We start from the raw sequence: 23,456 nt of genomic DNA, 5'->3' as shown, positions 1-23,456 counted from the left end.
TCATCAGCAATGAGAGAAAGCAGATCCTGATCAGACTCCTTAGTGCCTGCATGTTCTGGATCAGTGCTACAGCATGATGCCTTGGGCTCCCATCCCCAGAAAAAAAGAACAGAAAGAAAGAAAAGGAGAGAAAGGAAAGAGGGGGAGAGATGAAAGAAGGGAGGATGGGGGAGGAAGAGAAGTGTTAATACGGCTTTGTTGGTTTTTCAGTTATGGCAAATCATTTAACTACTTCCTGTGATTAAAAACAAAATCAGATTGTATCAGGGTCAGGAGAACTGTGTTGGAGCTAAGCAGTACCCCAACTAGCTATTTTTAATTTTAATTCTTTAGCCACACTAACATATATCTCAATGGGCTCCGTGTGATATTCAGCACATGATACAAAATGTGCTGATCACTTTCAGCCTCTCTTTATCTGGGCTCTCTTGTCATAATCAGTCTCAGTAGTGTCTTCTCTCCTTTTTCTTTCATGCCCCATTACTCCATTCACCTCTAAAATGGCATTCGACACTCTATAGGGGTCCAGAAATTATCCTTAAAAGGCAGGAGGATTCATCAAGTTGGGAAGCCCTTGACCTAGAACCACATGAAAAACAATACTCGGGTTGGAGACCCAGCTCAGAAGGTGAATTGCAAATGTTTCCTACAACCTTGGGAGTTATTACAGTTTCTGGAGTCTGAGTTGAATCTGCAGAACTGTGTGGTGAGAGTAAAAGAGTTAAAAAAATTTTTAAACCCTAAACAGATGGAGCCAAGAGTACAGATCAGCTGGTTCTGCACTCTGGGTTCCAATAACTTGGCTGACCACAAAATAAATTGAATGGGACTTGATTCTTTTTTATTATTTTTTTATTGGGTAGTATATTTACATTTCAGATTTTATCCCCTTACCCCACTTCTCCCCACCACCCAGAAACCTCCTATCCCATCCTTCCTCCTCATGCTTCTATGAGGCTGTGCCCCCACCTACCCCCCACCCCACGACCCCCTCCCAACCCTCACATTCCCCCCACTCTGTGTTCGTCCTTCATGGGACCAAGAATCTCCTCTCCCACCTATGCCCGACAAGGCCATCCTCCCCTACATATACAGCTGGACATGGGTCCCTCCCTATATGCTCCCAGGCTGGTGGTTTAGACCCTGGAAAGCTCTGGTTGATTGGTATTGTTACTCTCCTCATGGGGTCACAAACCCTTTCTGCTCCTTCAGTCTTCTCTCTAACTTCTCCATTGGAAAACCCTTGATCATATCAGTGATTAGCTGTGAGCATCGTCCTCTGAATGTGTCAGTCTCTGGCAGACCTCTAAGGAGACAGCTATATCATGTTCTTGTCAGCATGCACTTCCAGCCATCCACATCAGTGTCTAGCTTAGGTGACTGTACATGGGATGGATACCCAGGTGGACTGGTCTCCAGATGGCCCCTCCTTCAGTTTCTGTACCACGTTTTGTTTCCATATTTGCTCTCTTGAGTATTTTTGTTACTCCTTATAAATAGGACTGAGGCATCCCCTCTTGGTCTTCCTTCTTCATGAGCTTCATGTTGTCTGTAAGTTGAGTCTTCTGTATTCCAAGCTTTTGGGCTAACATCCACTTATCAGTGAGTAAATACCATGTGTGTTCTTTTGTGTTTTGTGAACCTGTCACAGAAGCTGAATAATGGATGGTGCTTTCCATAGGTACTTAATCATGATTCCTGTTACTTCCCCTGGGTTGTGGTTTTTTTTTTCCTTTAAATTCTCTACACTTTTCAAATTCAGGGTCTAACTCCCTTGCTTGTCTCTGTATAGGTCAGGCTAGGAGTGCAGCCACAATACGTTGATCCTAAATATGCATCTTGCAGTCTGCATCAAGATCTGTGTCTTGTGAGTTATTGGGTGGCCGTAAATTCCAGAAGTCTGAGAGGGGGTGTTCCTCCCTTTCATGAGGACTTTAAATTTTTGTTCCCTGACCACGAAGTTGCGACCACTCTAAGCTCCAAGAACACACTTGGAGGTATGATTTCTGTTTCTCTGCTTTTGACCAATTCTGTTGTCTATACTGTCTCAGTAAAAGATTTCTGTTTCTGTGGTTTCCATGGTTTTGGCCAATGCCAAATCTGTCTGTAATCGGTTTTGCAAAGTTACTCTCAGTTTGGCAGCTGTTTCTGCCTTTGGAAGAGGCAGCAAACTGTTTCAGTCTTGGGAAAAAAGAAACCCGATTCAACTGTAGCTCTGCCACTATGAGCTTAAGTTCCTCCCCCTGATAACCACAAAGTTCTGCAGCTGTTACAATATTGGCCCTTTTCCTCCGCTGATCTGTATAACTGAAAAACTAATCACCCTTCCTTTTCCAATAACCCTGGCAGTCTGAAGGGACTGGTAGAGTCGTTAATATTTTCCCACCAGCCCACTTGGAATGACTGTCAGCAGCTTTTGCAGGTCCTCTTCACAACAGAAGAACTGGAGCAGATCCTGCTGGAGGCCCAAAAAAAACGTCCCTGAAACGAAAGGGACTCCTACTAACCTTCCCAATGAGATTGCCACCGGATTTCCCCTTAACCAACCAGACTGGGACATGGCTACAGTTAGGGAGCAACTGATAGTTTACCCTACCAGGCTCTGGTAACAGGTAAGAAGTTACAGCTTATAGAGGGATTGCAGGATTATACACTGCAGGATCTTGTTAGAGAGGCAGAGAAAGAGTATCACAAGAGAGAAACTGAGGAAGAGAAGGAGGAAAGAGAGAAGAGAGAAAGAGAAAAGAGAAAAGATAGGTGGGATCACAAACAAGAAAGAAACTTGACTAGAATACTGGCTGCAGTTATAAGAGATAGAGAGAGAAAAAAAGAGCAGGGCCTAGATAGACAGGGAACCCGGGCAACAGAAGACCAAGACTAAATGAGAGCAGAGCAATGCAAAGACATCTGTAGAAAAAGACCAATGTGCCTACTGTAAAGAAAAAGGATACTGGGCTCAAGATTGCTCAAAGAAGAAGGGCGGGACCCCTAAGGTACTGGCTCTTGAAGAAGATGACTAGAGGGGACCCTGAGAGTGGAGGGGACCCCTATGGACTTTCTGGTGGGTACTGGAACAGAATATTTAGTTCTGAAACAATCATTGAAAAAAATTAAAAAACAAAAAGACCATAGTCATAGGGGCGACTGTTAACAAATAACTGTTGTGGCACCCCACTCCCTTTAGAAAATTATCCAGCAGCCCCCCGTCCTTGACCGATGAATGACTAATGCCCACATGAGACACTATCAGAGCCTGTTGTTGACTTAGAAGGTGATCTTTGCCCCAGCCCCCCAGCCCCCAGCCATCCTGAACCCTGCCACCTTGCTGCCTGAGACTGATGATTTCTCCCCTGTCCATCGCTGTATTGGCATTCTGGCAGAAGAAACGGGTACTCAATGTGACCTGAAAGACCAACCCTGGCCAGGAAGTCCGAACTGGTATATGGACAAGAGCAGCTTTGTGATTGAAGGTAAGCAGATGGTGGGAGCAGCACTGGTAGATAGAAAGCAAGTGATTTGGGCTAATAGCCTGCCAGAAAGACACTGGTAGCAGGTATGCTTTTGCCACTGTCCATATTCATGGGGCAGTTTACAGACAGAGGGGCTGCTGACTTCTTCAGGAAAAGACATTAAGAACAAAGAAAAAAATTACTGAGCCTCCTCAAGGCCATCCATCTGCCTAAAAAGTGACCATAATTCATTGTTCTGGGCATCAGAAAACTCAGGATGCTGTTGTTGAAGAAAATCAGATGGCAGATTTGACTGCTTAAAAGGCTGCTCAAAGAGCTATGATCCTGACTGTTGAAAGTCCTAGAAAATATTTTGAATTTTATGTGTTAAATTTATCTGACATAGATGAAACAGTAATAAAAAACTGTGAGGCCTGTGCCCTGACTAACACTGGATATTTGAGATGTCCCCCAGGAAAGAGACTCTGAAGAGACAGACCTGGGGCCTACTAAGAAGTAGACTTCACAGAAGTCAAACCTGATAAATATGGTAACAAATATTTGTTAGTCTTTATAGATACTTTTTCAGGCTGGGTTGAAGCCTTTTCTACAAAGACTGAGACTGCCAACATGGTGGCTAAGATCTTAAAAGAGATCTTCCCCAGGTTTAAAATAACCAAAATAATTGGGTCTGGCAATGTACCTGCCTTTGTTGCCCAGGTAAGTCAGGGACTGAACACCCAACTAGAGAGAAATTACATTGTGCTTACAGACCCCAGAGCTCAGGACAGGTAGAAAAGATGAATAGAACTATTAAAGAGACCTTAACTAAATTAGCCTTGGAGACCTGTGGGGATGAGTAGACAGCTCTCCTTTCTTTTGCCTTGTTCTGGGTTATCATTTAAGCTAACACCTTATAAAATTTTACGTGGGGGGTCTCCACCACTTACTGAGACAGGCGGCATATATGCTCCTGATGTTGTTCTTCCTAAATCCCTGTTTGCCCACATGAAACATTTGAGGTGGTCCAATGTGAGGTCTGGGAGCAGTTAAAAGAAGCTTATGAGACTAGAGACCTGAGTGTGCCTCATCAGTTCCAGTTTGGAGACACTGTTCTCATCTGCCTCCACCAGGTCAAGAACCTTGAGTCTCACTAGAAAAGACCATACCTGGTGCTCCTGACCACCCCCTAGTGGTAAAAGTCGAAGACATCTCTACTTAGATTCATGCCTCCCACGTGAAAAGAGCGTCTAACTATAGGCCCATATATATTAAATAGACTAGTTACCTTTGTTGAAAAAAAAAAAAGTGCTGTTCATATTTTACTGTTAAGTCAACAATATTATGCTTTACAGGGTCAGGAAACAAGATTATGAAGACACTGAAAATTAGTTCTACGATTAGAACTCCTACATCAGAAGAAGTGGGAAATAAAAGAGTTAAAAACTTTTAAACTCTAAACAGATGGAGCCAAGAGTACACATCAACTTGTTCTGCACTTTGGGTTCCAGGAAATTGGTTGACCACGAAATAAATTAGATAAGATTTGGCGTTAAGAGTGCAGGTCAGCTTGTTCATGCACTCTGGGTTCCAAGAACATGGCTGACCACAAAATAAATTGAATGGGATTTGATTCTTAAGACAAAAAAGGCTTGTACAAGATGTTTCCCATGATCTTTTCTTGAACCAGTCACAAAGGCTAAATAATGAACAGGTGCTTTCCATAGGGACTTATTCATGATCCCAGTTACTCCCCCTGGGTTGTGGTTTTTTTTTTTTTTCCTTTAAATTTTCTACACTTTTCAAACTCGGGGTTGTACTCCCTTGCTTGCCTCTGTGTAGGTAAGGCTAGGAGTACTGCCTCAATACGTTGATCCTAAATATACCTCTTGCCATTTGCATCAAGATCGGTGTCTTATGAGTTATTGGGTGGCCATAAATTCCGGAGGTCTGGGGGGGGGGTTCCTCCCTTTTGTGAGGACTTTACAAGAGAAGGCAAGTCTCTGAATTCAGAGCTACAGGTTTATTTTGAGGTCTTCTCAACACTTGCTTCTTGTGACTGCCATGCCAAGTTATCATCTGACCCCCACATAATTACAGTAACATTCATCTACATGCCTACAATAAATAAATAAATGTGAAAAAAACTATTTGAGTGCAGTTTAGGTATACAGGCTTATTTGTAGGACCTAATTTATTTAACCTTCTGGTGGATCAACTTTATTATAAAGATTCTGGCCAGCAAAGGGGACTCTGAAAGACAAGCTGGGTGCTGAGAACTGGACCCTTTTCCCTGTGGTTGTGAACCTTAGCTCACTAACTAGAAGTTTCTCTAACCCACCTTTTAATGTTTTTTCTACCATCCTTAGAAATAGAAGCTGCATCTAAGCCTTGTATTCCTAAATGTGTTATACAGGCACAATGCCCACGAGAGTGTCAATATTCATCTTAGACCCAGTCCTTCTTTAACTTTTTTAACTGATTTGAGATGGTTAGCCTGTGAGTTAAGGGACTATAGCAAATTCATGGCTTTGAGGTTATTGTTAGGGTGTTTTCTATATTTTATTTAGAAATAGTTGAGTGGAGTTAACAGACAACAGTCCAGGTTACCTTACATGAATAGTTGGTTTTCAAAACATCAGAAGTCCATAGAATTGACGTTAAACACATTTCTATATTAATGTTCATTTTAATTAGAGACCTGTCTGCTCCTGACAGCTTCCTGTCTTGGATCCTAAGAAGAGCATCGTTGAGCATCGTTGGAGTTACTCCAGTTGTGGGGAGACAGCCACTAGGCAAGAATTGCCTCTTCCCATCTACAGACAAATTACTGTCCAGAAAAGGACACACTTGCAGAATAGTCGACTGATTATATCTGCCTAGACAGAGTAATCAGCCCTTAATAATTCTGCATCACTAATGTCTGTCAGATGATTCTGGGCCAGAAGGCTGAAGATTTGATGCTCCAACGTTCAGTAGTATAGGGACTGTCGAGGTGTTCAGTGGTCTCTATAAATTGGCTAAGTTTTAGAAGCTGTGCTTAGTGCTTCCCATAATTTCAGTTAACTCAGTCATTCTGGATTTCTGACGGGGTTGAAAACCTATAGTCTCATAGCCAATCCTGGATATTCACTTTGAGAAAAAAGATCTGAGTGGATGGTTTTTAGCTGACATTCATCCTAAAGCCAAGAAAAATCCAGGTTCAAAACTAAGTGTTTTAGTTAGGAGAGATGACAGAGGTTCGGTTTAGTCAACAAAATGATGGACTGGGTATTAGGACTATCTTGTACCTCACTGGTACAAATAGGCATAATTAGGCTTTAATTGTATTTTGAGAGAAAAGTTTTATTTAAACAGGAAGGGTGATATGTAGCTAAGCAGGAAAGAGTACCAAGAGGAAGAGAAGGAATAAGGAGAGTAAGAGAAGGAGGAGAGGAGAAGCTAGGTGATGAGAGAGAGAAAGAGTGCAAAAGAGGGGGGGCATGGAGGCAGATGCTCACGTGTCTCCACCAGTCAAAGATAGTTTATATATCCAGGTTGGGTATTGGGTTACACCTCTGATTGTGTATTATTAAACTTATAAAGCCTTTGATTAACATTTTTAAAAATTGTATAAAAGCAAAAAGGAAAAGGGGGCATGGGATAGGGGTTTCCTAGGGAGGGGAAATGGGGAAAGGGGATGGCATCTGAAATGTAAATAAAATATCCAATAAAAAAAGGAATAATAATAATAATAATAAAAATAGAAGCTGCAAGAGTCTATTTTACCACTAGGTGTCAGCACAGGGTAACATAATCTTCAAAGGCCTTTTACACTATCTGATGAAAGTCACTGAATTCAAAAATTATATAAGAAGCATTAAAATATGGAGAACATTGGAGTGCAAAAAATTTCTTTGATCCCAGCACTCAGGAGGCAGAAGCAGGCTGATGTGAGAAAGAGGGGAAGTTTAGGAACCAGGGTCACATTAAAAACCAGACCCAGCTCTACCTTGGGAGTTACAATGTCTGGAGTCTGAGTTGAATCTGTAGAACTGTGTGGAAGGGTCCCTGAAGTTGGAGCTAATGGTTTATTTTGAAATTCTTTCCACTCTTCTTTCTTATGACCAGCATGCCGAGTTATCATCTGACTTCCCCATGTGTATCATAATATTCATTCACATACCTACAAGTAAAAAATAAATAGCGAGTTCTAAGCCAGTAAAAGTGAACTTTTACTGAAAAAATAAAACAAAAATAAAATAAAATGATACAAAAGGAAATAATTTAAAAAGTCAGCATTTGGCGCTGTGTGGAAAAAAAAAGGATAATCATGGAAAATGTTGACAGGCGTTTATTTTTCTTTACATTTCCTAATCAGCCTAGTCTGGGAATGCTGTGCATGAAATTCCTGAGATGCTGTTATTGAGATCTCAGTCAGTAATTTCTGAGTAGGCCTCCATTTCAGAGGAGTAGATTTCCCACTGACACTTTCTCTTTCTGAATTTTTCAGATATTAATGGTAACTTTTTTTGAATCATATTACTTGAGTGCTCTGGGAACCTGTCATATATAGAAGAGATTGGAAGGTGAGGTGGGAAGGAGTAAATCTGGTGTAAAAGTCACTCACAAACTCAGATTCATTCTTTGACTGTGCTACCAGCTAGTTCTCTGGGAAACTGCTACAAGTCTGGACAACAACCACATAATAGCTACAGAGCAGTTGGTCTCCAGGTGTGATCTAGGATCAGTACAGTATCACCCTATATACATTGGTTATACTGATCTAGCTGATTAGAGAAATGGCTGCATTTTTGTGAATTAGAAAAAATCATTTTCAAAGCCTTCACACTTTGACAGCTCTTGTCACCACGTGTGTTGCCACACTCCTGTATTCCCCAAATTCACAAACAGAGGTGGATCTCTATGAGCTCCAGGCACCATTGTGAATTATAGCTTCAGGCTACATTGTGAACTCCCAGCTGGCCAGCCAGTTCTACACAGTAGTTTTTAGGGGACATAGATATTATGGTCTACTCTGTGGATACCCACTTAATGATGAAAAATGTATCCATACCGTACCCTTTAGGTCATATATTTAGATACCCCTAAAATATGGTGCAGGCATTCACATGGTCCTGAAATAGTCATGCAAACAAAATTAATGAGAGTCACAATGGTATTGTTCTAAAGCCTCTTAGAAAAAGAGTATTCATTCAGAGTGTTTAGAAAAAGAGAAACACAGAGCTATCTGCCTCTTATGTCCTTGAAATACAGCCTCAGGGATGACTATAAAGTTGGAATAATAACTTCCCAGATAAAGACTTCCCAGATTTCCATGTTGAGAATTCCCACACATGTTGAGATGTGGCTTTATTTTTAGGTAATATCAGTGTGGAGACACATTTGGAGCTTTTGGGGTGTTGCTTGGTTTTGGAGGGTTGTTGTTTGCTTTCTTTTATTTATATGTATCTTTCCCTGCTGGATGTCTGTGCATCACATGCATGCAATTCCTCCCGAGGCCTGTAGGGGCTGAAGGGGCTCTCAGAGTTGGGCTGCCTTGAGCACCTCTGCCTGCTTGCCCACTCCTGAGACTGGCCTCATCCCTTCTAGGCCAGAAGCAGATTCCCAAGGCCTATAAAGGCAGGTTGCATGGGGCCTGCGAAAGAGGCTTGGAACTCACCCACTTCTCCGTGGGATCCCAGCGCAAGGCACTTGGTGCCCGGACTAACAATCCCATGTGGAGCCTGATTCTCACTGCTGAGCACAGCCAGCTCTGCAGACCCCGCCCCTAGACCTCCTTGTGCACAGTGCCAACTGCTGGCAACTGCCAGCAGGGGTCCCCAGTAGTGATCCATCTCAAGGCAGGGCGACCCAGAATGAACTGGAGGGATCCCTGGAAACCTACTGACCCCTGGGACATTTTCCATTCCAGTATCAGGTCTGGAAGAAATCTACAGTTGTGCATTTCACTGGTTGCTAGGTGATACTGTACTGATCCTAGATCACACTTGGAGACCAACTGCTCTGCAGCTATTATGTGGTTGTTGTCCAGACATGTAGCAGTTTCCCAGAGCACAGTCAAAGAATGAATCTGAGTTTGTGAGTGACTTTTACACCAGATTTACTCCTTCCCACCTTACCTTCCAATCTCTTCTATCAAGGACAGCTTCCCAGAGCACTCAATTATTACGAACAACAACAAAAAAAAATGTTGCTGCCAATAACGTGAAAATTTCAGAAGGAGGAAGTAGAGAAAGTGTCAGTGGGTAATCTACTCCTCTGAAATGAAGCCGTCCTCAGAAATTACTGACTGAGATCTCAATAACAGCATCTCAGGAATTTCATGCACAGCATTCCCAGACTAGGCTGATTAGGAAATGTAAAGAAAAATAAACGCCTGTCAACATTTTCCATGATTATCCTCGTTTTTCCACACAATGCCAAATGTTTTTTTTTTAACTATTTAATTTTATATCTTTTTTTTTTGACACAGGGTCATCATGAGCTTTGATTAGCTTAGAACTCGATATATATATATATAGTACATGAAAGAATATTATGATACCCACGTGGTGGTCAGATGATAACTTGGTGTGGCAGTCACAAGAAGCAAGGGTGGAAAGGATTTCAAAATATACCTGTGGCTCTGACTTCACGGACCCTTTACCGAGTTCTGAAGATTCAATTCAGATTCAACACTGTAACTCCCAAGGTAGGTCTGGGTCTTGTTTTTAATGTGAACCTGGTTCCCAAACTTCCCCTCTTTCTGATATCAGTCTGCTTCTGCCTCCTGAGTGCTGGGATCAAACAGATTTTCTGCACTCCACTGTTCTGCATATTTTAATGCTTCTTATATAATTTTTGAATTCCCTGACTTTCATCAGCTTGTAAAAGGCCTTTGAAGATTATATTACCCTGTGCTGACACCTTGTGGTAAAATCGACTCTTGCAGCTTCTATTTCTAAGGATGGAAGAAAAATCATTAAAAAAAGGGTTAGAGAAACTGCTAGTGAGTGGGATAAACCACACAACCACAGGGAAAAGGGTCGAGTTGCGAGCACCCAGCTTGTCCTTCAGAGTCTCCTTTGCTGGCCAGAATCTTTATAATAAAGTTGATCCACGAGAAGGTTAAACAAATTATCTCCTACAAATAAGTCTGTACACCTAAACTGCACTCAAATACTTTTATCACATTTACTTATTTATTGTAGACATGTGGATGAATGTCACTGTACTCATGTGGAGGTCTGATGATCACTCGGTGTGGCAGTCACAAGAAGCAAGGGTTGAGAGGACCTCAAAATAAACCTGTAGCTCCAACTCCAGAGACTTCTCTCCTCTCACCACGAAGTTCTGCAGATTCAACTCAGACTCCAGAAACTGTAACTCCCAAGGTGGTAGGAAACATTTACAATTCACCATGTGAGCTGGGTCTCCAACCTGAGTATTGTTTTTCATGTGGTTCTAGGTCAAGGGCTTCCCAACTTGATGAATCTATGTGCCTTTGAAGGATAATTTCTGGACCCCTATAGAGTGTGGAATGCCATTTTAGAGGTGAATGGAGTAATGTGGTGTGAAAGAAATAGTAGAGAGGACACTACTGAGACTGATTATGATGGGAGATCATCATAGATAAAGAGAGGCTGAAAGTGATCAGCACATTTTGTATCAGGGGCTGGATATCACATGGAGCCCATTGAGATATGTTAGTGTGGCTAAAGAATTAAAATTAAAAATAGCTAGTTGGGGTACTGCTTAGGTCCAACACAGGTCTCCAAACCCTGACACAACCTGATTTTGTTTTTAATCACAGAGAAGTAGTTAAACCCTTTGCCATAACTGAATAACCACCGTAGCTATGTTAACACCTCTCTTCCTCCCCATCCTCCCTTCTTTCATCTCTCCCCCTCCTTCCTTCCCCTCTTTTCCTTTCTTTCTTTTCTTTTTTTCTGGGGATGTGAGCCCAAGACTTCATGCTGTATCACTGATCCAGAAGATGCAGGCGCTAAGGAGTCTGATCAGGATCTGCTTTTTCTCATTGCTGATGACGTCCTGGCTATAGTCATGTTTGGCCTTCATTCTACTTTGGGTAGCATCTGTTCATTTCCATGCATTTCTGCTTGCTCAGGGTCTTCACATTCCTAAGAGAGGATCACTTACACACAGCAACACAGACTTCTTCTCAGCAGCTTTTCTGAGTTCTCATAGCACCTTAGCTTCCCATTTCATGTTTTATTTTAAATACAAAACTACCTAAGTGCTAATATGCATATGTTTAGGGGGTTGCTCAGGTGCAATTGAAATGGTAAGTTCTGAACCCCAAGACCTGGTTGCTCCAAGATAAGAGGATCTTCATGTATACCAGCGTTTGTTGTATATACTTTGCTCCCCAGTTTAAAACAATTGATTAAATAAAACTGGCAACAGCCAATTACTGGAGGGAATAGAGGGAGGTGAAGTTTGAGTCACTGGGTTGTTGGGGTGGGGCGTGGGTCACAGGTAGGGACCACAAGGAGAAGAGAGGAGAGAGACAGAAAAAGATAGATATAAACATACAGATAGAAAAAAGGCAGGGGTGGAAGAGGAGAAGAAGGACGAGGAGGAAAAAGAGAAGGATGAAGAAGGGGAGGAAGAAGAGGAATATGAGGAGGCAGTGGCAAGGAGGAGGAGGGATAGAAGGAGGATGAGAAGAAGGAAGAGGAGGAAGAGGAGGAGGAGGAAGTGGAGACAAAGAGATCAGAAGGTCTGGATTAGTCCTGATGGGCCAGCAGCAGGTGCAGACTGAGATGCCTCTCCAGGATCCCAGACTGCTGGAATATCAATAACCCAGAAAATTTTCAACAGCAAGTATTTGGGGAATACAGTGGTGTAGTAGCCAGATCTTGGGGGTGAGCATTTAGCATTTGAATAGCAGTACCAGATCACCCCCTACATATTCCTTCAGTCTATTAATAAGTACTTACTAAGTACACTGTCTTATAAGAAAACCTACAGAATCAACTAATTTGAGCTCACAGAAACTCACAGAGACTGAACTGACAACCAGCGAGCCTGCATGAATCTGACCTAGGCAATGCTGCATATGTTATCTTTGTGTGTAGTCTGATCTTCTTGTGGAACTCTTGGGAGCAGGAGAGGAGTCTCTCTCTCTCTCTCTCTCTCTCTCTCTCTCTCTCTCTCTCTCTCTCTCCTCCTCCTCCTCTTCCTCCTCCTCCTCCTCCTCCTCCTCCACCTCCTCCACTTCCTCCTCCTCTTCCTCCTCCTCTTCCTCCTCCTCCTCCTTTTAGGACAATTTCACTCCTACTGGGTTGTGAAGTTCCAGCATTGATATGAGGGGAGGTGCCTAGTCTTGGTGCAACTTGATATTCTGTATTTGTTTCATATCCTGAGGGGCTTCCCTTTTTCTAAAGGGAAATAAAGGAGGAGTAGATCGGGTGGGGGCAGAGATAAGGGGAGAGACAGGAAGGATAGGAAAGAGGGGAAACTCTGGCCAGGATGTAATAATATATGAGAGAACAAACAGTAAAAGAACACTGTGTTACATGCAGTGTTGTGTTAAAACCTGTAAATTCAACCTCATTACTTAGAGTCCTGCAAAGACATTGTACTTGGGAGACAAATATCTGTAATCAAAGTGCAAGAAAACAAAATGCAGAAAAGAGGGAAGCTGTTTAATTTTACTCCAAGTTTGAACTTTCTATCAGCTTCATTTTGCTTTTTTGAAAGCGTTTGAAATGTGTGTTTCTGTTCAGCATACTGATGCAAGTCCCCCTGCATCCCTTAAGAGATAATAGCCAATGATTGTCTGTTTGTATGTATCTATAAACATATGGAGAAATGAACACATGACTTGGAGCTATGGTTAAACACAGGACAGACTTTTGTTAAAGAGAAGAGGAAATGGAGACAAATCTGTTTCTCCATCTTCTCTTCCCTTACCTTGATGGAAAGACCTACTGAGGCTGTGCACTGAGGAAAAACTTGGGAAAGGGCAGAGAGAGTCATCACCATGGTCTTCCAGTAAGTGAGAAAGCGTAGAGAAAGAGAAAGGAGGTAGTTGGGGCAGCAGTGGATTAACAGACTCAAGGATGGGAACTCAATGAGAGAGGCATTCAAGATGGAAGGAAAAGTGAACAAGCAAGGTAGGCAGTGAAGAAAGGTGAGGTAAAGCCTTGCACAGCACAGGATGTGTAAGAATGTAATTTCAGGTCTCAGCTTGAACTTAAAATTAAAAGATTCTTAAGTTTGTGTCAAATATTAGCTGCCCCAGAGGCACATCCCAGAAAGAGCACATTCCAAAGACTCAAACAAACATTCTAAGAAGAGAGACACAGGATAGGAGTGTATGAGCCCTTAACACAGTAAACTTGGGTAAAGAGAAGCTACTTAAGCTGACCTTTTTTTGCTGTAAAAAGATAAGGTGCAAATTTCAGTTACTTAGAAACCTTTCCTGGGAATGGAAACCAGGCCTGGGAATGACTGTTGGAGTTTGGTCTTTTTGGATATTATTTAAGAAGTAATTGTATAACTGCCCTCATAAATTTTGTAAAAGATAGTATGTAAGCTGCCCTTACGTTTAATTCAGGGTTCTTCTTGCTTCCACGCAAGAGAACCCCAGTATGCTGGTTGTCATCTTATTATCTTATCATTAATAAACCTCATGTTATTGTAAGGAATCCTTCCCATGAGTGTCTCTGGGGGACCGTGTTTCCTGGTTTGGAATCTTTAGAGTCCAACAGATGGTCTTTGAGCAGAAGCCCAAAATTCTATGATTTTGTTGAATATGTTTTCTGCACCATTAAACTGGTAATCTCCACCCTCTTCTATTTCTATTATTCTAATACTTTTGATCTTTTCATTGTATCTTGAATTTCCTGAATGTTTTGGGTTACAGGTATTTTACACTTTGTATTTTCTTTAACTGACTTGTCAGTATCATCTATTATATCTCCTATGCCTGAGATTCTCTTTTCTATCTCTTGTATTCTGTTGGTGATGCTTGCATCTTTAGCTCCTGATCTCTGTTGTAGGTTGTCTATCTCCAGGGTTGCCTACATCTGTGATTTGTCTAAGGTTCTTTTGCACTTGCGTTTTCTTGTTTTTTTTTTTAATTACTTATATTTCAAATGTTATCCCCCTTCGCAATTTCCCCTCCATAACACCATTTTCCTCCGCCTCCCTCTGCCTTTATGCGGGTGCTGCCTCACCCACCCACCCATTCCTGCCTCAGCACCCTAGCACTTCCCTACCCTGGAACCTGGGGCTTCCACTGGACCAACCTCAGCTGCTCCTTTCCTAAAAAGGTCCCTCTGAGCCTGGGGGTCCTGTGGTTTACAACCAAGGGTACAGATCACAACACCCAAAGAATGATCCCATTACATAATTGCATGAAAGGCAAACACTTAATGAAAATATACATGTGGTCACAACTTATCTTTGATGACTGTTATTGTATTTCTTACCTTAGCTTCTGTAAGTACCTTTTATTAACTCATGAAACAGAGAAACTATCATTTCATTAGTCATGAACCATTTGTGCTACTCTGACATTTGATACCAGGGCTGAAGAACACAGTGAATTACTTGTACCAGCTTTGAAAAACACAACATTTCTGGGAGCAGGGTTCTTTTTAAATTATTATTTAGATGTTGCCTCAAAGAAAAAAACTCCAACCCATGACACAGTCATGCTAATTCCCCACACTACAAACCAGTCTATCTTCTCCAGATGAACCAAATTCTTCCTCTTCATCCCAAGGCCAAACCTGCAAAAGTACCCTTGGAAAACACTATGGCTCTCTTATAGGTTGATTTGATTGATTCCTGAATTGAAGCCTTAGTCTCCTAGATCTGTAAACTTGTTTAGTAATAGACTGTATGGTGGTTTGAATAAGAATGGTCCCCACAGGCTCATGTGCTTGAATGATTAGTCACTGGAGAGTGGCACTATTTGAAAAGGATTAGGAGGTGTGGCCTTCTAGAAGATGGATTTGAGGTTTCAAAAGCTCATGCTAGGCCCAGTTCTATACCTGTCTCTATGCTTACAGCTCAGAATGTAGCTCTCTACCAGTGCTCCAGTGTCTGACAGCATATTGACATACTATCCACCAAGAGCATAATGTGCTAAACTCCTGAAACTGTAATCGAGCCCTCGATGAAATGCTTTCTTTCACAAGAGTTGCCTTGGCTATGCACAGCACTCGAATATTATCTAGGACAGACAAATTAGAGACATAACAATGTAAGATGGGGTCTTACAAGGATCAGATGGATCTGTGCCTTAGTCACTATTTTCCTGTTTGAAACCAAATTCCTGACAAAAAGCAAGTTAGGACAAGTCTTATTTTGGTTCACTATTGGGTCATCATGGAGTGTAAGATGTGATGGCAGGCATGTAAAGCTGCACTGTGACAATTAGGCTTGGTCATTTTCACAATATTAATCTTACCAGTCTGTGGTTATGTGAGATCTTTCTACCCTCTAGTGTCATCTTCAATTTCTTCAGTGTTTTAGACTTTAGATGTCCTTTATGTACTTGGTTAGGTTTACTCCAAAATATCATTTGCTTTTGTAGGCTGTTGTGAATCCAATTGTTTCTTTGATTTCTTTCTCAGGCTATATTTATCATTGTTAAATATGCTGGCTAGTTTATGATCAACTTGACATTAGCTAGAATCAATTGGAAAAAGAGAGACCCACCACTGAGAAAATGTCTCCATAAAGGTGGCCTATATGCAACTTTATTGGACAATTTCCTGATTAATTATTGTTAGGAGTGGGTCCAGCCTACTGTGGGTGTTGCCAACTGAAGGCGTGGTTCTGAATATTATAAGAAAGTAGCTTCCATAAGGAGTAAGAAGCCAGTGAGCAATGTTTCTCCACGGGTTCTATTTCAGTTTCTGCCTCCATGTTTCTGCCTATATTTAGAACATAGTCTTCCTAGTGACTTCCAGGCAAATGAATATTGTTACAGAAGCAGAACCTAAAAATAACAAGTGGATCATGAAAACCACCTGAGACAAAACATGGTTGCAAGGTGAGCATCCTGACAAAGTGGTCATAACAGGTGGTCATCAACACAGGTGTTGGTGATTATCTTTAGGATAAACAAAGGCATTTTTGCCATTCTGAAACAGCTACTACAGAACCATTTGAGTTAAGGTTATTGGTTGAGTATAGCCCAATCCTTGAGATATATTTAATCCTAACTAGCAATGAACATAATTTTCCTGGGCTTATGTTGCAGAAAGACTGCAAAACCACATGTAATTAACTGGCCTCTTAGCACACCCATCAATATACATATTGGCACAGGCATGCCCCTCCCCCAGACACACCAGAAATCATAAGTGAGCAGGAAGCATTAAGGAGACCTCAATGCTGGAGGATCCATTGAATTTAAAAACGCCAAAGTTTCAAGTGAGACCCAGGACTCTGCTATCCATCCCTTAGGGACTAAAACTGCTTAGTGAGCAGCTTCTTCTGCAGCCTAGGTTGAGAGAGTTGGAGACATTTTTTTTCTTGAAGCCTAACATCTTTCACCCTAACCTTCAGCCAGAGAGAAGCCTTTCTTCACACATCCCTGTTCATCCAGTCAGCTCCTGAATAGAAGCTCCAGGAAAGAACCCTAGCAACACTGACATGAACCAGGACTGACAAGCTGCTACTCAGGCTCTGTCATTGTGAACCAAGGTCTAGGCTGGGTTAAGAGACCATTTTGCAATGCAGGGAAAAGAGAAAGAAAACATACCAACACCCTGCCCCATGCCCACCCTGCAAAAAGACAATTAGAACCACTCATTTTGCAATTCCAGTGGGCACTAAAACTTGCAAATTGCTCCCTACCTGTGATATCATATGACCCCTACAAAGCAAATGAGCTACAGTCTCTGACTATATAACTCAAAGCTCTGTGCTCCTGTCAAGTAGGCACCCAAATAAAACCCCTCTAGCATAATGGCCTGTAGGTGTGTAATGTGTGTTCAGCTTATCTATCTTAATTAACTGCAGTTTGTAATTGAGTAGGAGGGGTTGCTTGCCAATCATGCAGTTTCTTGAAAGACGCTAACACCACAAAATGTCTTGTAAATTATCACAGAACAACTGGATAAGACATAGGAGAGTGCCTGGATAAGGTGGAGGATGGTTTCATGGGCTTGACTTTGTTTATTAGTAATGTGGGCAACCTGCCCCTGATGCTTCATGCATCGTACCTATTGCTGCTTGGTACATTGGTCATAGAACTTCATGCTGGCCTCCTCACAGAGCCCTGTTGTTTCCACACAGCACCCTTCCATGTTACCTCTGGCCCTGAAGGAGTCATTAATTCTATGTCCTCAGCATTGAAAGCAAGAAACTCATAAAGGAAGGCAAATAGTTTGGAGGAGAGCCAAGAATCCCTCTTTGATATTAATGTCCTTCTCACCAGCTGTAATAAGACCTCTTTCCTGATAGATCATAACATCCACATATGCAGTAACTAAAGCATAGTGGTGTCCTGATACTTGACAACAGGTCTTCTTTTTCACCATATATTCGGGCTATAAGTCTTAGGTCCAAATTGTTTCTGTTGTAATAACTGCTGGAGCCCCTGTGTACCTGGTTCCATGTTTAATGAAGATTTACCACCCATCCTGAGTGTTGCATGAGACTCTTACATGAAATCTGGGGGTTTCCATTAGTAGTAGACTGATCTCTTTCATCATGTTTGTTTCCTCATACAGTTACTGATGAGCATATGTGGGTCATCATCTGGCAAGATTGATGCCAGCGGGGTTTTCAAACCAGACTCCAGAATGGTTCAGAAATAGGACCTGCTACTGTTTCACACGTGCATTAAACAGCCAGGGTTCTGGTGTTCCTTTGAGAAGAGTCTCAACTGCATGGGGTGAATGTAAGTATAAGATGCTAACCCAGAGTTAACTTCTCTGCTTCTTTCACTAGAATAGTGGTAGCCACCACAGCTCTTACACAAGTGGACAAGCCAGACAGTACATGGTCCACTAGCTTGGACAGGTGTAGGACACTGTGATTCCATGGCCTAAAATGTGTGGTTCCACACCCTTTGCAGTAGCTTTTGTTTCATGGGCCTGTAGATGAAAAGGTTTGGAGGTATCTGGAAGTGCTAGTGTTGGAGCCAAAATCACCTGTCTTCAAAGTCTCAGTGATGATTTGTGCAGACTCATTCCAGATCAGAGAATCACTGTCCTCATTTGTGTTTGGAATTTTTCATTGGGAGGTTTTTAATGATTCTTTCTATTTCTATAGGGGTTATGGGATTGTTTAGATAGTTTACCTTATCTTGATTTAATTTGGGTATGTGGTATCTGTCTATAAAATCATCCATTTCATCTAGATTTTCCAGATTTGTTGAGTATAAGCTTTTCTAGTAAGACATGATGAATTTTTAATTTCCTGTTTTTGTTGTTATATCTCCATTTTCATTTCAGATTTTGTTAATTTGGGTACTGTCTCAGTGCCCTTTATTTAGTTTGTCTAAGGGTTGATCTTTCTTGTTGATTTTCTCAAAGAACCAGATCTTGATCTTGTTGACACTTTGTATCTTGCTCTTTGTTTCTATGTGGTTGTTTTCAGCCCTGAGTTTGAGTATTTCCTGCTATCTACTCCTCTTAGATAGGTTTGCCTCTTTTTGTCCTAGAGACCTCGGGTGTACTGTTAAATTGCTGGGATTAGATAACCCCAGATTCCTTATGAAAGCACTCAGTACTGTGATTTTCCCCTTAACACTGCTTTTCTTGTGTCCCAAAAGTTTGGGTATGCTAGGTCTTGGGTATGCTCTTTCAAGATGGGTGCTCCTAAACTTATGGAGCATGAGGTACCGTGGACTCTTCGAGATACATGCTGTCCATTGCATGTGGCATGAAGGATGTGTCCAGGATATGAAGTGCATCATCCAAAATTAAGTTAAACCCAGTGTCACAGACAGAACTTAGGATTCCTGCTTTACTCTTAAAAAGCCTTTGAGAAATGATGACATATTAGAGTTTCAGAGGGATCATCTCAAAAGTGTAATTGTAAACCTTTCTGTGAAACAGCATTTCAGAGAATTCTGCTGCTACTGGTTAACTGCCACTATTCATTTCTCAATGTTATAGGTCAGGACCAGGTCATTATTAGACATACCTGTGTGGAGACAGTAAGAACCTGTATCATAGTTCAAGCTAAGAATCTAAGAAACTTCACTATTTGCAACTACTGTAAAAAGTGCCTACTTGGGAATGAACAAAGCTTTAAGAGAATTAGGCTCAACGGCCATTCCACAGCCAAGGAAGCAATAGCATATCCAGGTCAGTGCTGCTGTGTGCTGGATGTGTCAGAAAAAGCAGGAGGATAGCTATGAGTACCCACAACAAAGCATCAAGGACCCTTAGGATGGTAGAAATTATAGTCTATATTATATTGTGTACATTATATTATATATTATGTTACAAAATTATTGGTGTACATCAAGAAGTTCATCTACTTAGGAGTAGAAATACTTGAGCAGAGGTAACATGAGGGTCCAGATAGGCAAGAGATTCTGTTTGTACACAGAGGTGTGCTGGATACCCCTCTTGCTGAGCTTGCACCAGGCAGGGCTTCAGAGAAGGCAGAAGCACATCCATAGTGGCTCAGAATTCAGGAGAAAAAGTTCAAGAGTAAAAATTAATACTTCTGTTGATCTGCCATTCGATAATCTTTCGAGGAGAAGAGTTAACTAAAGTTAAAAGTCTTTGCAGAAAAGCCTATAATATGTTTAATCCTTAGCCTTGGGAAGGCTTCACGTAAAAAGCCCCCAAAGAAGTATAAGAACCATTGTCCTGATAGACTATTACCTCTGAAACTGCCTTTATACCCTGTCTTCAGGGCTGTCCACATGGTTTAGTTCAGTGCTGTGAAACTGCAGCAAGAGAATACTGCTCGTCTTGATTGACTGTTTGTTTGTTTGATTGATTGATTTTGGTTTGGGTTTGTTTGGTTTGGTTTGAGGTTTAGGCTTTTTGTTCCATTGGTTTGTGGTTTTGATATTTATTTTTCTTTCTTTTGTTCTGGTCATTATTTGGGTATTTTGCTGTGGCAATATACACTGACTGTACTGATATAGCTGATTAGAGATTCCTTTAAGCCCCTATTAAGAGAAATGGCTGCATTTTTTGTGAATTAAAAAAATTAGTTTCCAAGTCTTCACTTTTTGACCGCTCTTGTCACCAGGTGTGTTGGCACACTCCTGTAGGCCCAGAATTCACAGACACAAATGGATCTCTATGAGCTCCAGGCACCATGGGCTACATGGTGAATTCCCAGCCAGCCAATTCTACACAGTACTTTTTAGGGGGCATGGATGTCATGATCTACACTGTGGATACCCACTTAATAATGAAAAATGTATCCATACTGTATCCTTTAGTTCATATACTTAGAAACCCCTAAAATATGGTGGGCACATTCACATGTTTCTGAACTAGTCATGCAGACCAAATTAATGAGAGTCACAACTGTATTGTTCTAAAGCGTCTTAGAAAAGGAGTATTCATTCTGGGTATATACAAGAAACCAGGAAATCCAGAACTATCTGCCTCTCATTTCCTTGAAATACAGCCTCGGGAGAACTGTAAACTTGAAAAGATTTCCCAGATTGAGACTTCCCAAATTTCCATGTTGAGAAAACCCAGACATGTGGTGACTTGGCTTTATTTTTATCTAATATTAGTGTGGCTACACATTCAGAGCTTTTAGGGTGTTGCTTGGTTTTGGAGGGTTGTTGTTTATTTTCTTTTATTTATATGTAGCTTTCACTGCTCGATGTCTGTGTGCCACACACATGCAATTCCTTCCAAGGACAGAAGAGGGCATGGCCTTTACCTAGTGCCAGAGTAGTGGGATTGTTAACTGCCCTCTGGGTACTATTGTGGATGGACAAATGCTCTTAATGAAGAGCCTTCTCTCCAGTCCCTACATTTGATCTTTGTCCTTCCAGACTTGTGTGGTTTCTCATTGAAAGAGATTACCCCAAACCAAAGATAGAAGTTACTGGAGACCTTTATTTAGGTACAGGTGCCTGAAGATGGCATGCTAGTTTTCTTAGGTTACCAGGCACCCATGCAGTACTCTTGTGGGTTCAAGATTATGCCCTAGAATCACAGATTGTCAGGTTTGGAGGAGATCTGTCACCTCTCATGCTGGATAACCATGCAAATTAAGCATGGAATGCCTAATAATGAAATGCCCAATTGAGTAGATCCTCTTTGGGGCAGGGGTGGAGGAAGGAAACACCATTTCAAGTCAGCTGACCAGTGTTGGGATGAAGCTTCAAACTATTCTGCCAGGATGGAGCCTGAAGCAGAGGTCACATGCCTCTAGTGGAGGGCATGCCTGTGTGTAGGAAGCCGTAGTGAGTATGTCAGTATGCACCATTCCAAGATGGTGCTGGCCTTGTGTCTTCCCACTAGTAAACAAGTAACTGTGAAGCTGCAAAGGCAGAAAGCCAGCCAAAGTCACTGGCCAATCCTGAGGCGTTATATTGGGTGGTGAGCGAACAGCCAATCAGAAGTGAATATGTCACTCTAGGGTGTATTTAAGTGGGGCCTCTTCCTGTCTTCAGCCCTTCCGCATTTTCCAAGTTTGCTGTTACAGAGTAAAGCCTCGTTTGCAGTAACTACCCGAATACTGTCTCTTGTGTCCTTTTTCGCGGGCGAAGGGGACTCGAGAGGCGTGCGCAACAACTGGTGCCGAAACCCGGGAGTTTCAAGGCAACGCGGAGGCCCCCAAGTTTTGGGGAGTGTTAAAAGACTGCAGGATTCGAGGTACACCTTTGGAAGATATGCCTGGGGTGGCACTTGTGCCAAGCGGATTTAAACTCACCGCTGCCGCTCCACTAGCTAGCCTCTTGCTTATATTACATTTGTTTTTAACTTATTTGCATTGTGAGAAAGAGGGCCACTCTAGCATACCAGAACCAGGGTGTGTTAGCCGACATCAAGCCATAGAGCTTTGAAAGGAGAAACAGACAAGGAAGTCTGGACAACAGTGGCAGGCCAAGGAGCCTGGTTATAGGAAAGAGTATTCAAGAGGAATAGGGGCCACTGCAGGGCCTATTAAAGTTAAGGAACATTCACTGGCTGATGAAGAGAGACAGGAGTTCGGGGGGACCCCCCTGCACCCCATTAAGGAGCTTGCGCCCACAGATCTTAGCAGCTCCGAGGAAGAAAGCATAGAGCAGGCGGCGGCTGCCTATACAAAAAACAACCGTGCTGAGATAAGACTGAGAAAGCTAGCGGCTCGCTCGGGCTCGAGGGTCCCCTGCCATGCTTCTCGGCTCAGGCTGTGACGGGGCCTGGGTCAGACCGGTTGCAGGGGCGCCTGTGCTCTGCTACGTGTGGGGGCTTGCAGCCCGGCAGAGCAAGGGAGCGTGGCGCGAAAGGCAGACAGAGGAGGGAGATAGTCTGCCCTGGGAAGCGCGGCGGGCACACAGGGAGTGCCCCGAGAGCTTAGAACAAGCAATGCCAGGGATAGAACAGATGATCTTTGAAAATGCCACAGCTGAATGCGGTTTGGGAGACACCCTTACTAACGCAGGACTTGCGGCAGCTAATTTACAGAGGGCTGCTAACCTTTTCTAAGGTCAGGGACGAGATAGGCCTGAGCCATGGCCAGGGAGGGGGACTGTTTGTGCTTATTCCACAGGTGAAAACAATTCAATTTGGGTCCCTATGCGGCTGGTGCAGATTGTGAAGAATGAAGCTAGGTTGCAAGATTACAGCTCTGAGTCTCCTGATACTGAAGTTCCATTTGGCGATAAGTATACCACTGTGGGACATAGTCAGATCTTGGCCTGTTCCCTTGCATTCAAATGCTGAAGTACTGCCTTTTGATTACAGCTATTGAGAGTTACTTGGTTGCCCTGGCCTCAGGCGCATCTGCCGAAAGCCTGGGTCATAAATGCTACAAGTTTTCCATTAGATTTTACACTTTGTTTTGTGGCAGCAAAACTTTATAACATAAAGGTAATCCACTTGATGTTGATTT

The sequence above is a fragment of the Arvicanthis niloticus genome, chromosome 15 (assembly GCF_011762505.2).
Source record: "Arvicanthis niloticus isolate mArvNil1 chromosome 15, mArvNil1.pat.X, whole genome shotgun sequence".
Classification (NCBI taxonomy): Eukaryota; Metazoa; Chordata; class Mammalia; order Rodentia; family Muridae; genus Arvicanthis; species Arvicanthis niloticus.
This window is presented reverse-complemented; position numbering follows the sequence as displayed.